At 38.2% G+C, this 14,204-nt stretch overlaps 1 protein-coding gene across 7 annotated transcripts in view; it reads left to right on the forward strand.

Annotated features, from left to right (window-relative positions):
* The first annotated feature begins 5,395 nt into the window (after positions 1–5,395).
* Positions 5,396–14,204, forward strand: part of LOC125770611 (pituitary homeobox homolog Ptx1) — a 51,550-nt gene continuing 42,741 nt past the window's right edge. The window contains exons 1-3 of one of the 7 annotated variants that reach the window (XM_049440458.1): positions 5,522–5,807; positions 6,644–7,202; positions 7,281–7,472. The gene's annotated coding sequence lies outside the window, so the exon portion shown is untranslated. The other 6 variants (XM_049440437.1, XM_049440486.1, XM_049440428.1 and 3 more) reach the window with 6 other exon arrangements.

Here is a 14,204-nt window from a genome sequence, read left to right on the forward strand (position 1 = left end):
TGTTTAAAATTATTAAAATCGTCACCAAACAATATATTTGAAATGATATTATTTTACGTTCTAAATTTTAATTGTTGTTTGATAATAATTTGCTTGATTGAGGACCATTTTTAGCATCAAAAGGACCACCATAGTATAGTATATAGATACTATATACGTTTTATCTAGCTATACAGTGGAACGCCGATTATCCGTGCTCGTGCGAGACTCAGCCCCTGCCGGATAAGCGAATATAACGGATAATAGACACAACTCTTCTTATTGATAAATATTAATGTTTAGTGCGTAATGGGTGGACTTTTTTATAAAGCGACATGTTAATTTGCTTAAATGCAATTGGCAAAATAAATCTGTTCTATTTTTTTTTAAATTAAATAAATTGTATCATTACCTATTGAAGCATTTATTTCTTGATTATGCATTTAATATCCCAATTCGCCTTCGGAACTGTCATTTCCGAGCTGCACGGATAATGGGACAGCCGGATAAAAGGTACCCGAGTAATCGGCACTCCACTGTATAAATGACCTTAATGTTTAAGGGACTATTATCCGTGGAAATCGATTAACCGGTATCAGTCCGGTCCCGAGTACCCCGGATAATCGACGTTCTACTTTACTTGAGCGATGTACTAAATTTAAGTAGTATTTGATTTTAGTATAACTATTGCTAATAATGAACGAAAAAAAGAATAACTTCGTTCATTCAGCAACTTTCTTTGTATTAAAGTATTATTAAAGAAAACTTTATTAAAAGTAAATTGTACTAATTACTAAAACAAAAGTCTATATTGAATACTAATTTTTATACCGTTTCGTACAGCAAACTTCGTTCACGATTTCTTACGGCTTTGGTTGTCCTTTTCCATCATCTAACTGCACTGTTTATGTTGGACTTTTGTCCAACAAAAATAATATAAAGATAAGAAGAAAAACTTCGCTTGGATTTTTTTTCTTGGATCTTTTGAATGTAGCGAATCTTTTTGGGGCTAATTTCGAACACCAAAACAAGATCATTGTGACATGAGAAAGTATAAAAATGCTTAGACAGACCATTTCAATTTAATTAATATTCTCCCACAATTGAAGTAACAATTTAACTAAATGAGAGCCACAAGCATTTTTTTCAAAAATTATGAAAAGCAAATTTTCTCCCAAAAAATTAAAAATATTCAAACATATAGAAATTTTCCAAGATTACTTACGCAATTTATCTTCCTGTTTGATCAAGTCAGATCCAAAGTCAAGTCCAGATGTTATTATAGCTGAAAAGAGAAGAAAATAAATAAAAACCGTTACATTGGAATGGTTGAAACTTGATGTTGGAATGCTTTGAAAGAGTCACTTTATAGGCAGTGTACTACCCGTACTCCCAGTACTACAGTTGGTACGGTTACGGCTTAATGATACGCCCGATCTGGGTCAAAATCTCGATCCTATTATCCAGCGATGGGTTAAATTTCAATTCGCTGAAAAAGGTGAAGGAGGGGCGCGGCGCAAAAAAGCGTTTTTTCTAATTATTTAACAGCTGTGGTAAGTACTCCCGATCAAGGTTTTGGTATTTTGTTTTGTTTGTTTGTATTTTTTCATGAACCTTACCTGCCTATTTAGAAGTGCCGAACTTCACAAATAACTTTTAAATTTATTAAATTTATTTTTCTATTTTCAAATGAAGAGAAAAAAAAGATGATTATATTACCCATTAAACTCTGGATAAACTTTTTCTAAACTCATTTTTTAACACTAGAACTACCGGACCAATCATTTTGACTGAAACGCTTCATTTTCATTACATTAGTTTTTGGGGTGAGGCAATCAAATGGCAGTTGAAACATTGAGTTTTACATATATAGTCTATAGAAAGATTTCCAATAAACAATAAAATATACTCCCAAACTCTTGGAAATTGCTTAAAAAATTACCACAAACGAAAAACGCTTAAAACGCTTGATACTTCTAGTAGTTAATTCAGGACTAGAAGAGTGTTTTTATATGATTTTAAATTAGTTTAATGCTTCGGAATAGAAGGAAAACTGGAAATGTCGATCTCGCCTCACCATGAATTTTAGATATTTTGTAAAAAAAATATTTTATAATAAATTAAATAACTAATTCTAATTATGTAACGCAACTGGTAAAATGTGTATTCAAGTATGTTTAATACATATTATTCATTAGCAAGAAGGTAATTTAATCCTTTAAGTAAAAATTGAAGCTATAAACCATCCCTTATTGCTGATTGTGGACATCTTCGAGTTTACAAGTTCGTAAAAGTAAATGTTCGCTACAAACTAGCAAAATCTGTATACAATCTAAGTGCAGTACACCGTGCGGACGCCACTACACTACTAAAACTTCGACACCCAACACATCCTGTTTGAGCAACAACAGTAAGAAAAAGAGAGAAAGAAACAAACACAAACACACATACACACACACACACTGTTTGCATTGGCAGATCTGTCTTGAGTGGTGCTTCTATCGATCAAATTTGTATTGCCATTCTTTACGGCGCACTCGTTTTCTTTTGTTTGTGCTTTTCTTCTTCTCTTCTTGTTGGTTGTATTATTTCTTACCATACGCCGGAGTTCGTCTCAAGCCTGAAACGCAAACCGTACGGGTACAGTTCATGGAAGAGCTATAATTTGATATGCACTCCGCGCCCCACCTTGTTTCTTTCCCCACTTTTTCCAACCCCCTCCCCTCCCCCCCACCCCCCCTTCGTCTGACGGGGCGGGAAAATAAGTGCCCCCGGTTTCGTTTGCTTTCACTCGGGGCCAGTGTACACACATGCAATTACTAAGGCACCGAGAAGCCGAACCGCCAGGATCTATATATATCATGGACGCACCAGATTATGGTCGCGGCTCCATAATCGGTATACACACAGCGCGACCGACAGCATCGTTCGCCGGTTTGGGGCGGAGCTACGCGCTACACGGCAACCATTATATGGCGCCTCCTTAGCGAAGCGTTAGCTCCGCCCCCTGCTCCATTTTCATCGGCGGATGCTGTTCACTCGCTGGCGACTTTTTCCTTGTTTCGGCCGTTACGTTTCGTTTGTTTATGTTCGTCTTGTTTTTCCGCAAATTCATGTTTTGTGCTATTTGTTTGTTTTTCGTTTGTTTTTTTGTTTTGTTTTACACTTATGTTACATCTTTCTTCACATTTCCCAATCTGTTTTGCATTGTTTGTTTGTTTTTTTGTATTTTAAATACCTTTTCGTTTCACTCTTACGTTGCGTTGCGCTTTCTGTTGTACTTGTTCAATGTTTTGTTTCCTCATACATGTTTTTCGTGTTTTTTTTTCGATCACACCCAAACATACCCTGCTCCTGTTGTTTGTGGGGGTATAAAATTGTATTTAAATTATTTGAAACCGAAAATACATAACATCACCGGAAACGAGAAATTCCATTTCAATCTTCTCGTTGGGGGGGGGAGGGGGGAGGGGGTTTCCCTATCTCTCCCACACTGTCAAACGCACACTCCCGCAAAATTGCCGTTTCACCGTTCAACTGGCCAGGCAGAAGTGCTGCAAAATGCTTGGCAAAGTGATTGGAACGGGCTCTCGCACCGTACCGTGGGGGTTTTTTTGTTGCCGTGTGGCTAAGTAAATCAAAACTCTATCCCATCCTAAGGTTTTATCTCCTGCAGCCATTGCTTACAGCGCTTACGGCGCAAACACGTAAGACACTTGACGGGGCAAAAGACGTGCCCTTTACGAGGGCAAAGTGCCACCCCTGCTGGAATGGGTGAAAGAAAGGGGGAAAAAAGGGTGGATTGATCATGTGAATGCTTTACCTTGCGTGTGTGTGGGCTTTAATGGGAAAAATGAGATAAAAAGGAAAAAGTCACGTTTTGAAAGGTGAATTAGTATGTGTTTTAAAATGTAAAAAAAGTGTTAAACAACTTAATGTAATGTTTAAAAATAAAAAAAAAAAACGATAGAAATAAAACAAAATGTATGAAACTAGATAACCTAACAAAATAAAGCAAATGTAATGAAAAAAAAGGAGAAGAAAAACCACCTTTTGCAGTATAAATAAAAGTCTAAAACTAATCTTTCCGTTCGGAGATACAAATTTATACACATCCCTTCATGTGTCTTATACATGATAAATGTACTAAAATATAAATATAAGCACATAGCATATCTATTCCATGGAGCGCAATATCTCTTCGGCACAATTCTTGCCTACTAAAACAAAACAAAAAAATGGAGAAAAAACCCCCGTGCGTGTAACGAATGTAGTCAGTGTGCATGTAAATAAAAACGGTAGCTTGAATTTTCTGGTAAATTATTGAGCATAACTAACCTACCACTTCGAAGTGTTTTCCTTTTCCTTTTCCCCCCCCATCGCCCTGGGTACACTCTCCACTCTCCTCCACCACAAACACACCTAAACGTGTGACCACGTGCACTTTCCGATTTCGCATCGCACAAACATGTCGCGTGCCTTAAGCATCTTAAGCAGCATGTGTGTTTGTGTATGTCTCTGTATGTTCAACTTCTTTATCTGTCTGGTGGAGGATCTGTACCGGGGGCAATTTTGGGGCACAGTATCACAGGGTAACCTTAGAGCGAGTGAAAGAACGAACGAGCGAGCGAACAAAAAAAGCAAACTGTGATGGAAAATGTGACCCGAGAAAGCGCATAAACTATGCCGCGGAAAGGAAGATCAAACTAAACGTCAAAACAACGGCCGACCGAGGCTCCGTACCATTGCCGCGGAGAAAGGGCGGTTAAAGGTTAAAGGGTGGATGATGGGCAAAGGGTGGGCCTCTCGGAGTAAGAAATGTGAGCCAAACACACACACGCACACACACTCACCCGTTTTCAAGCCCTTCCCGTTTGATGCGAAACCATGCACTTGCTTTGGGGTGGATTTTAAAAAGGACGTACGACGGAAAAAAAGGGGCAAAAGGAGCAAACGGTACCAGTGCTGCCTGTGGAAAAGCTGCCAGTTGTTTTTCCACCCATGTGTAGATGGGCGTTGTTTATGTTTGTCGTTTCGTACGCGAAATCGACCAATTGCAGCCTGCGTATAACGTTTCGTACACACGCCGAATGAAAGGGTGTGAGAGAACGATAGCGAGCGAGAGAGAGAGAGGGTGAGTAGAACAGCGATGGAGAACGTGATGAGTGCTCTCTCTCTTGCACTTAGAAAAAAAGGCAAGCGATCTCCTCTCTCACTTTTTACTTCTTTCTCTTTCTGTCTCACTCACTTTTTCTCTTTCGTTCTAATCGGTTTGAACGGTTTCGTTCTCTCTCTCTCTCGCTCTCACACACAGACGGCGCCCATCATGCCGCGCGTGGTACGAACGAGAGCGAGAGGAAGCGAACCAACACAACACACCGTTGGGCCCTTCAACGAAACCGTCGCACCGGTGCGCGCCCAGGCTACGTATCATCATCTCCTTCGTTGGTGCGCTACCATTGGAGGGGTTTGCGCTCGGTGCCTGTGGTTGTCTACGGCGTCCGGACCGACCATACACATGCACCGGTATAATTCGTCCCGTTTTTGGTCGGTCTCGTCGGTGCTTGATCTATCGTTACGCTTCATACGTGTCGACGTACGCCAGCCGTAGACCGCTGCTTACGAGCGTTTTTCGAGAAGCGAGCGCCCAAAGCTACTTTTAAAGTCAACCAACGCAACTCACATAACCCAGTGTCACCGTGCGTGTTTGCGGTGTGCGGTGTGTGTATCGTTACGTAGTTTTGCCGCTTGGACGCGGTGATTGTTTAGCGGTGATTAAGTGGAGTTTTTTTTTCGTTGTTGTTAAACCCCCAACCTACCCCTCGGCGGTAAAGTTCTTACTGTTGTAATTGCGTAGTGACACACGCAAGGAGAAAGCGAACAAAAAAAAAAGAATAACAAAAAGCCCGGAAAATTAAAAAAAAACAGTATTAAGTTGGATTTAAGTGGTTGAAGATGAATTAAGCACTTATTAAGCTGCACAGTAAACGTCTAGAACTGGTAGTAAACAAAAAAAGAAACCAACTATGGGAAAAGAAACCCGTCACAAACGAGTGCCACCGAGTGAAAAATGCACAAGTGCAGGATAGAGATGTAAATTTTGATATCGAAATATGTTGGCTATAAATGTGAAATATGTGTAGAATTGTGTTTTTTATAAAAGGGGGCGAAAAAAAAACTACAACCAAAAACGAGTGCGACCAAGAGTTTGCCTCCGGATACCCTAAACTCACCTAAAACAACGATCAAATTTCAAATCACGAACGCCAAAAGCGAAGGAAGGATGCCGATGGTGTATATTGGATTAAAACGGCAAACATTTTAACACTTGTATTGGTGCAAAAGAAAACATTTTAAAACGTAACAGAAAAAAAGAATAATATATAAATAAATAAATAAAAAAAGAAGTTAAATTTTCTAGTGAAAAAAAGAAAAAGAGAGTGGAAAAAAGAAGGAACAAAAATATGTAAAAAGTTATTAAAAAGCTTAGAGTTGCTTACTCCAGCGAATTGTCTTCAAACGGGTGTGTTTCAAAGCAAATTTACAAACGAAAAAAAAAAAACATTTTAAAACACTCTAATTTACATTTAGATTAAATATATAAAAAAATGTGCAGATTTGAAATTACTATTTTCTAAACTCGTAGTAAATTCATCTTTTGCAGGTACTTACATATGCATGTAGTGTATTGAAAATCGCAAGGCTCATTTTACGAACTTCAACGCCAAACGTGGGGGGTCTTACCCTCAACCTCCCCCAATCTGCGCGACGTTGTTATTTTGTTTTTTAGTGATGTACACGTGTTTAGTACTTATTGAGGTGTAGTGCATCAAACGTGCTTTTTTCCCCCGTTCCTGAGTGTTAGTAGGGCTCAAGAAGTGTCTACAGTTGTATACAGTGCTACTATATCCCACTCTCGATCGTGTTTCACCGTACAGGTTGCGTTTATAGTTATTGTTTTAATTCTCTCCCTTCTCCTTAACAAAAAAAAAAGAAATGAAAACCTTTAACCCCTTCCTGCGGTACCGAGTATCAGTTTGAGTTTTGTGTTTGAATGTGCAAATTGTGACCTGCAGGAAAAAAGTATATATATAAATATCTATATATATCTAAATCAATCACAAAAGAGAGAAAAAAAATTCAAGCGAATCATCACGTATCGTACAACGGGTGGTGTTATAGTGGAACGTCGAATAGCGCGCATTTGTTATTAACAAAACAAGGTGAGCAGCTACTATCTAACAATCAATCCAAATTATCCGAATCAATTCCGGCGGTATCCCATTTTTAAATCCAACAAGCCGCATGTAGATGAGTGCTTATCGGCAAACCACTTCAATCAACTGGCCACCAGCGGCAAGCACTAGAAACGTCCAGGTAACGGCAGGATTATGGACCATTTGTTTACAGCTGCGTCGGTTTTAGAAGCGTTCGCGAAATGGAAAGCTTTTTTTTAACTTCAATTAAACAAAATTGCATCATAATATATTGAGGTAATACATTTTTGAAAGGATTTATCGATTTATCTTACAAATAAATTGCTTAACTCATTTATGCAATGATGCTTAACATTGAATTTCATCTGCTGAAGAACAAAAAGGCGTATCAGAGCGAGCTACTTAGCGACGCTAAAATGGCGCAATTAGTAAACGCTCGACACAGCTTAAAATCCTCCTCCCCCGTCGTTGGTTCAATTCTCGATTTTGATCGGTGTGATTTTACGTAGAATCAAGTAGGAGTGGTGTGTTTAACACTAAAAAACTTTGGAATTTGGGTGCCGTTAAATATGGGACAGCTAAGGAAGTAATTTAATTTAACACTAAAAATTTTAAGCGTTTTAAGCGTTTTTCCTTCGTGATTCATTTTTAAACAATTTAGAAGAATTGGAGTATATTTTATTGTTTATTTTCGATGGTACTATCTGTAAAATTCATGTTTGAACTACCATAGCATTGTTTAACCCAAAAATAATGTGCTGAAAATGAAGCGTTTCAGTCAAAATGACTGACCCGGTAGTTTTAGTGTTAATTATACAATTTTCTAAAAATAAAAATTTGCATGTATTAAATATTTAAGAATGAATAAGACTTTTTCTCGAAACTCGTTTTGTGTACATAATTAATAGAAAGCGAGAAAAAATAGTTCAAGGGAATGTATAGCAGAGTAGAGTAGAAAAGTTTATTCAAGAGGAATATAAATTATACATGTGTACATTTTAGATATACGTTTTAGCGGGTTCGAGATACTCTTTCCACGTTATTGATAATTACTTCTTGGTGTTACACGAGATTAATTTTAGTTACCAGTTTAGGCGATTCAAAGAATTATTTCGCGGGGAATATCAAGGGAATGTATGCAAACGATATTTATCATGTGATTCAGTATTATTTTTATTTTTTTGTTCCCGTGATTATATCTGTATGCTTTCTGTTGTACTGATTTGTGTTTGTTTGTTTTTGAACTAAATACTAATATTTATGTACTTGGGAAAAAAATATATACAAAGAGAATTTTTTTTGGGAAATTTGTATTCAATTGTTTTCTGAGATGTGGGCGATACCGACGATAAAAGCCGTCAATAAAAATTAAAATAATTGCTTTTGAAAAAAAAAGTATATATGTATATCTTATTTCAATTTTACTACACACCTTGATTATACCGCTAATTACAAATCAGTCAGCTATATCGTCACGTGGCACTTATTCACGCAGAAAGTTTATGGAACAAAAAAAAGAAATAGTGAGACAGCAAACGGTTGTGAATGTCAACGCAATCCGTACGTCTGCATACGAGCGGAGTCGTACCTTCTATCCGTAATCAGGTAGCTAGGTTATTTCTTATCTCTAGCGTTGAACCACCAGCGCTGGTTGTGTATGCCTACTGGCGCCCCGGACCGGGTTGGTGTACACTCATCTCTCAAACCTTTCTTCTCTGTCTCCACTTTCGCTTCCGCCGCACACGTGTGCCCGTGCACCTTTCCCTATCCCCCCCTCCCCCTCCCACCGCCTCATTGTGGTGCATCTTCGCTTGGTGCATTCTGCGTCCGGCTGCATACAGGAAAAACAGGGGGATACCAACCACGGTTGTTTGGTGTCGGTTAGTCGAGAACATACAAATAAATGTAAAAGATCTACACGGGGCTAATGTTTGATAACAAAACCGTACATCAATATTTGCTTACTCTTCTCCCGATACCCGGTGAAATAATATGTGAAATGAAAGTGGAGAAAGAGCGTCAAGGTGGTTAAAAACGGACGGGGGAGTGAAGTTGTGAGTGGAGGAGGGTGGAAAAAAGAGCAAAATTTTTAAATGAAGCTAAAGGTTAAATAGTTAGGAAAACGAAAACCAACCAGTGATGTTAAGAATTGCTAGAATGAAGAGTTTTTTTGTGATCGAAATTAAAAATCATGTGTGATTGTTTGTGTTATTTCTATTCTTCGTTTCCTTTCCTAGAAGATAGTAGATTTAACTATGCAGTGTACAAGGCATTAACTCAGAATTTTCTAATGTGTAGCTCTTCATGTTGTGTGTAAAGATAATTTTGTGATTGAAATTAATTTATACCTTTGCAATTTTGAACAATGAAAAGTGTGAGAAATGGTAGTACAAGACCACCGCTGGTAGTAGTACTACAAAGGAAAACTTTCTTTACTATAAATAAATTTAAATTTTTAAACCCATTTTTCACTGAGATGTACTAAAAAATTACTAAGAATATATCAAACGATTAGAATGTCTTATAAACAATGCCAAATGTCAAAAATGTACTAACACTAAACCGGCCGGATATGTCATTTTGGAATGAAACGCTTCATTATTATCACAGAAACTGATGACGGATAAGCAATTCAAAAATAGTTGATGCATGACTTTTACATACCTTTTCTATAATACGGACTCTGAAAAAAAAATAAAAAAAAACAATTGGATTCATTAAAACTGTTCATAAATTAAAGAAACGCTTAAAACGCTTGGTGGTTCTAACGTTAAGCTTGTTTGGAATTTATAGTATAAAAGGGAATAGTAGTTATGTATGAAAGTTTGGTATTTTTAAAATTTACACTAGAACAGACAACACAAAAATCGTATAGCAATATAATTTATGACAATGAAATGAAGCGTACCTGTCAAAATGACTGATCCCGATAGTGTTGACGTTAAACCTAAAAATTGCATTACTTGACCTTTACTCCGACATTTTAAAATTTTTCATATAAAACATTCTCTTTAAATCGTGAATAAAAACCTTTCTTCCAATAGTTTTGTAAAGTCCTTTATTTATCTATTTTCTACACCGTTGTCAACTACATGTAAACAAAAAAAAAGCATTTTCCAGTTGACATTTGGTCTATTAGACTAAAGGCGTCACGATCAAAGGCGCTAGTACATCGATCTCGTTAACTGCAAGCAATAAACTGTCGTTCAGTTTTCTTTACTGTGTGTTTTCTCCTCTTTTTTTTCTACACACACTACCCATCTCGTGCCTAACGTTTCTCCGGCTTGTTGAAAATCTGGAGCGCCATACGCGTCTCTATTATCTAGATTTAGTCGATCCCGTCGGCAGCCGGGTTAACTTTGTACGGCTTGGTACTCACGCTACGTATCTTGGAGTCTTTTTTTTCTCTCTATGGACAAAAACTATAAACACACACACACACGCACACACCTATACATAGCTAGTGCCATATACGTACAAGCGGCGTGTGATAAGATAAGCAATGTATGCAGTACGTAAGTGAACTCCGTGTGTTTGTTGTGATACCTGATGTTGTTCGGGGTGGATTTTTTTTTGCTTCTTCAATGTTTGAAGTTTGGAGGTTGCCTGTTTCTCTCTTGTTTGTGCTACCGGTTTGCTAACGTGCCACAAAACCCGGCAGACCGGTGTGACGTGAGTGTTGATGATCCGCTGCACCCTGAATGCAACCCGAAATTGCAACCACTCACGCATTGGACGAATATTTGACGATTCGTTGGTGACTCGAGACGGGCTATTCATGGTGCTATTGTGTGTTAATTCGTGTTAGGTTAGTTCAGCACTTTCAACATTCGGTTTTTTTTCAAACTTCTACGACGGTGTCATCTGTCTCAATTCCTTACGGACAATTTTCACACGGCCGACTACCAGGATGATACGCAAGGTGTGGACATACCGTACAACTGAGCGACAAAGATATACACGGTACGCGACTTGTTTACCGACACGTCAATTAAAGTGAGTGACCCTTAAAAGCAATGGACAACACTTGCAGCTGTGGTTACACCTAAAGACTGTGCTTTATTTTTAAGAACTCGATGATGAGTTTCGTATTCGCACAATTCGCTAACGAATGCAAGTACCTTTTTGAAAACACTCTTGGTACATAATGTTGCCCGTCAGAGTGAAAGCAAAAAAAGAGGAGAATTGTTTGACTGATTTAAATAACGCCACCAAGGTTGTTGAACTTGCCGTTGCCTCAGGTAGAATTTTGCTTTTTGTGTTACTTTTAATAATTTGATTTGGTAATGTTTTTAGGGGAATTACTTATCCCATTTACATTAAGTTTGGGTGCTTGTGGATGTACTCCAAAACTAAGATTCCTGAGAGAGATCCAGCAAGAGACGAAATATTGTGAGAAGTTTTCTGTATTACCAATTACTTAGAAAATAGTTGGTGAAATGAGATCCGGAACATCCATGCGTTAAAATTGAATATCAAGAAATATTGGAGCTACTAAAGACGGAAGAGAATGAAGTCTTCAAACATTGTTGATCACTCAGGTGCGGGAATAGAGATGGAATATTCAACTAAGCTAAGTGACGTACGTAACTGATGTCTATTCTCGGAGAATATCCAATAAATTGGACTTTAAATATTCAATGTGTCTAGTTACATAGGTTAAATATTTGTTCTCTTAGATGTAGATGTCCTCAGATATAGTGTAGGATTCCTCAAATCTCAAAGATCACTCGGTGGTTCATATCTCTAAACTCTCGCATGTCAGGACACTCAGTTCTTAAGGTACTACTGTATCTTCATTCGAGAATTCCCGCACTGAATTTTTGAGTCCCGCATTGGGACCTCGGCAAACTCGTTTTTTTATTACTCCGTACAAAGCTCTGTGAAATAGTCAATTTCTGTATTTAAGAAATTCAAAATGGACATACTTTTTCTTGGCGTAACGACCTCTGAGGTCATGCTGGCCATTTTTGGCTTACGAGACTTATTTTACCACGTGGCCAGATAGTCATTCCTTGCTACGAGAGGGACGGTCCGGATGGGATTTGATTCCCGGTCCTTTCATGGGGAACCGGCGACGTTTAACACATACACCAACGGGCCGCCCCCAAAATGGACATACTGTTGAGTGTGAATATCCGCAATTGAATTGGATTACCCAAAAACTAAATTTTGTTCAAGCTTCTAAGAGTATATAATCTTTTAAATAAACATTGTAAACAGTCATAACCTTGTTTGAACAACAGAATGTTTTGACGTATAAGTTTAACACTAGAACTACCGAACCAGTCATTTTGACTGAAACGCTTCATTTTCATCACATGTTTTTGGGGTTAAACAGTTCTAAGGTGGCTGAAACATGAACTTTATATGTATATGAATTCTTTAGTACGATCTTCAATAAACAATAACACATACTCCAACTCTTTTAAATTTGTTTAACACTAGAACTACCGGACCATTCATTTTGAATGGAACGCTTCATTTTCGTCATATTTTTTTGGGGGTTTTAACAACCTTCAGGTAGTTCAAAACTTGAATTTTACATGAATAGTCTATAGAAAGATCTAAAATAAACAATAAAATATACTTCAACTCTTCGAAATTGCTTAAAAATTAACCACAAGCGAAAAACGCTTAAAACGCTTGGTAGTTCTAGTGTTAAAGCAATCAATAAGTAGTAACAAACTAAGGTCCTTTTCTTTTAAATTTGCCATAAAATACAACACTGAAAGACAATGTATATAATATTCGATTTCCTGAAGTACGCCTCTCTTACTGTTCCGATTGTAACTCCCTGCTTGATGAAAGTTATGCCAAAGGAGCAACAACAAAAAAGAGTCTCCAATTTTTGTGGCTTAAAAAAATCGCTACACTCTTTATAAGTTGCTACATAAACCGGGAGCAATTTCTCTAAAGCATGTAACGATTTACACTTCTTTTTTGGTGCAATAATCTAGCCCATCTCTGGAACGGCCCGCTAAGCAAGGTTTTTTTTTGTGGGCAAAAACATGTAAAAAGCCAAAAAAAAGAAAAACATAAAATACAAAAAAACAACAGAATCCGTCAAACTTTGCTTCGATGTTTGTGAGATGGTTGGTAAAGTAAAATTTATTTCATTACCATGAGCCCAGGAAAAGGAAAGGGAAGCGAATAAAAACAACATGGAACATAATTGCCCGAAATGGGCAACAAAAAGTTCCACTTTCGTGGTAGTGTAGTGAGACTAAGAAAAGAAGATGGTTGAAGATACTGGAAATTGCCAGCCTCTTGGGGCCCGTTGTGTGCAGGAATGCTTCATCGTGCGCGACGGTTCAAGCAGTTGATTGAACGTCGTCCTTGGAACTGTCGACATACATCTAACGACGTGGAACTCCGCCCTATAACTCAACCTAGAAGCACACCCAATGTGCTGGTAGCACAAAACAACAACAAAAAAAAGGAACACATACAGGCTCTTTGAAAATTTTATCGTTTTTTACCACTTCTTGGTGCCGATGTTGCCCTTTTTGCTATCTTCAGCGTTGTATCGTCCACTTTCGCCTGGGGCCTGGGTGGATGATGTGGAAGCCAGCCGTAGGCACAGACAGATGTGTTGCGAGAGTCTGTACGGCCGCAGCCAAACCTCAGCAGCACAGGAAAATTTGGTGCCCCTTTGGCAGGAGAGACTTGGCAGCTCAACTTTACTCCTCCATATGTCATTCATAAATACCCTCGTAACACATGCAACATCCGTGTAAGACAGTGTACCGGTGCACGGTTCGGGGCACGGAGGGAAATAAAAACAGATCATAACCATAAACTATATCCTATCAACTTTATAAGCCATATTTTTTGACTCGTTTTACTTTTTCTGCCGAACGTGGTGGTGCTGCTGGTACTGTAGGGTTGCAGGATCATGCAAAGGGAGGTGGTTCCCCCATTCCCAACAAAACAGACCGGTACGATGTCTGTTCATCCTCGCCAGCTTTATGCCTGGGGCATTGTTCGTCTTCTTGAAGGCAATTT

This window comes from Anopheles funestus, chromosome X, assembly GCF_943734845.2.
Source record: "Anopheles funestus chromosome X, idAnoFuneDA-416_04, whole genome shotgun sequence".
NCBI lineage: Eukaryota > Metazoa > Arthropoda > Insecta > Diptera > Culicidae > Anopheles > Anopheles funestus.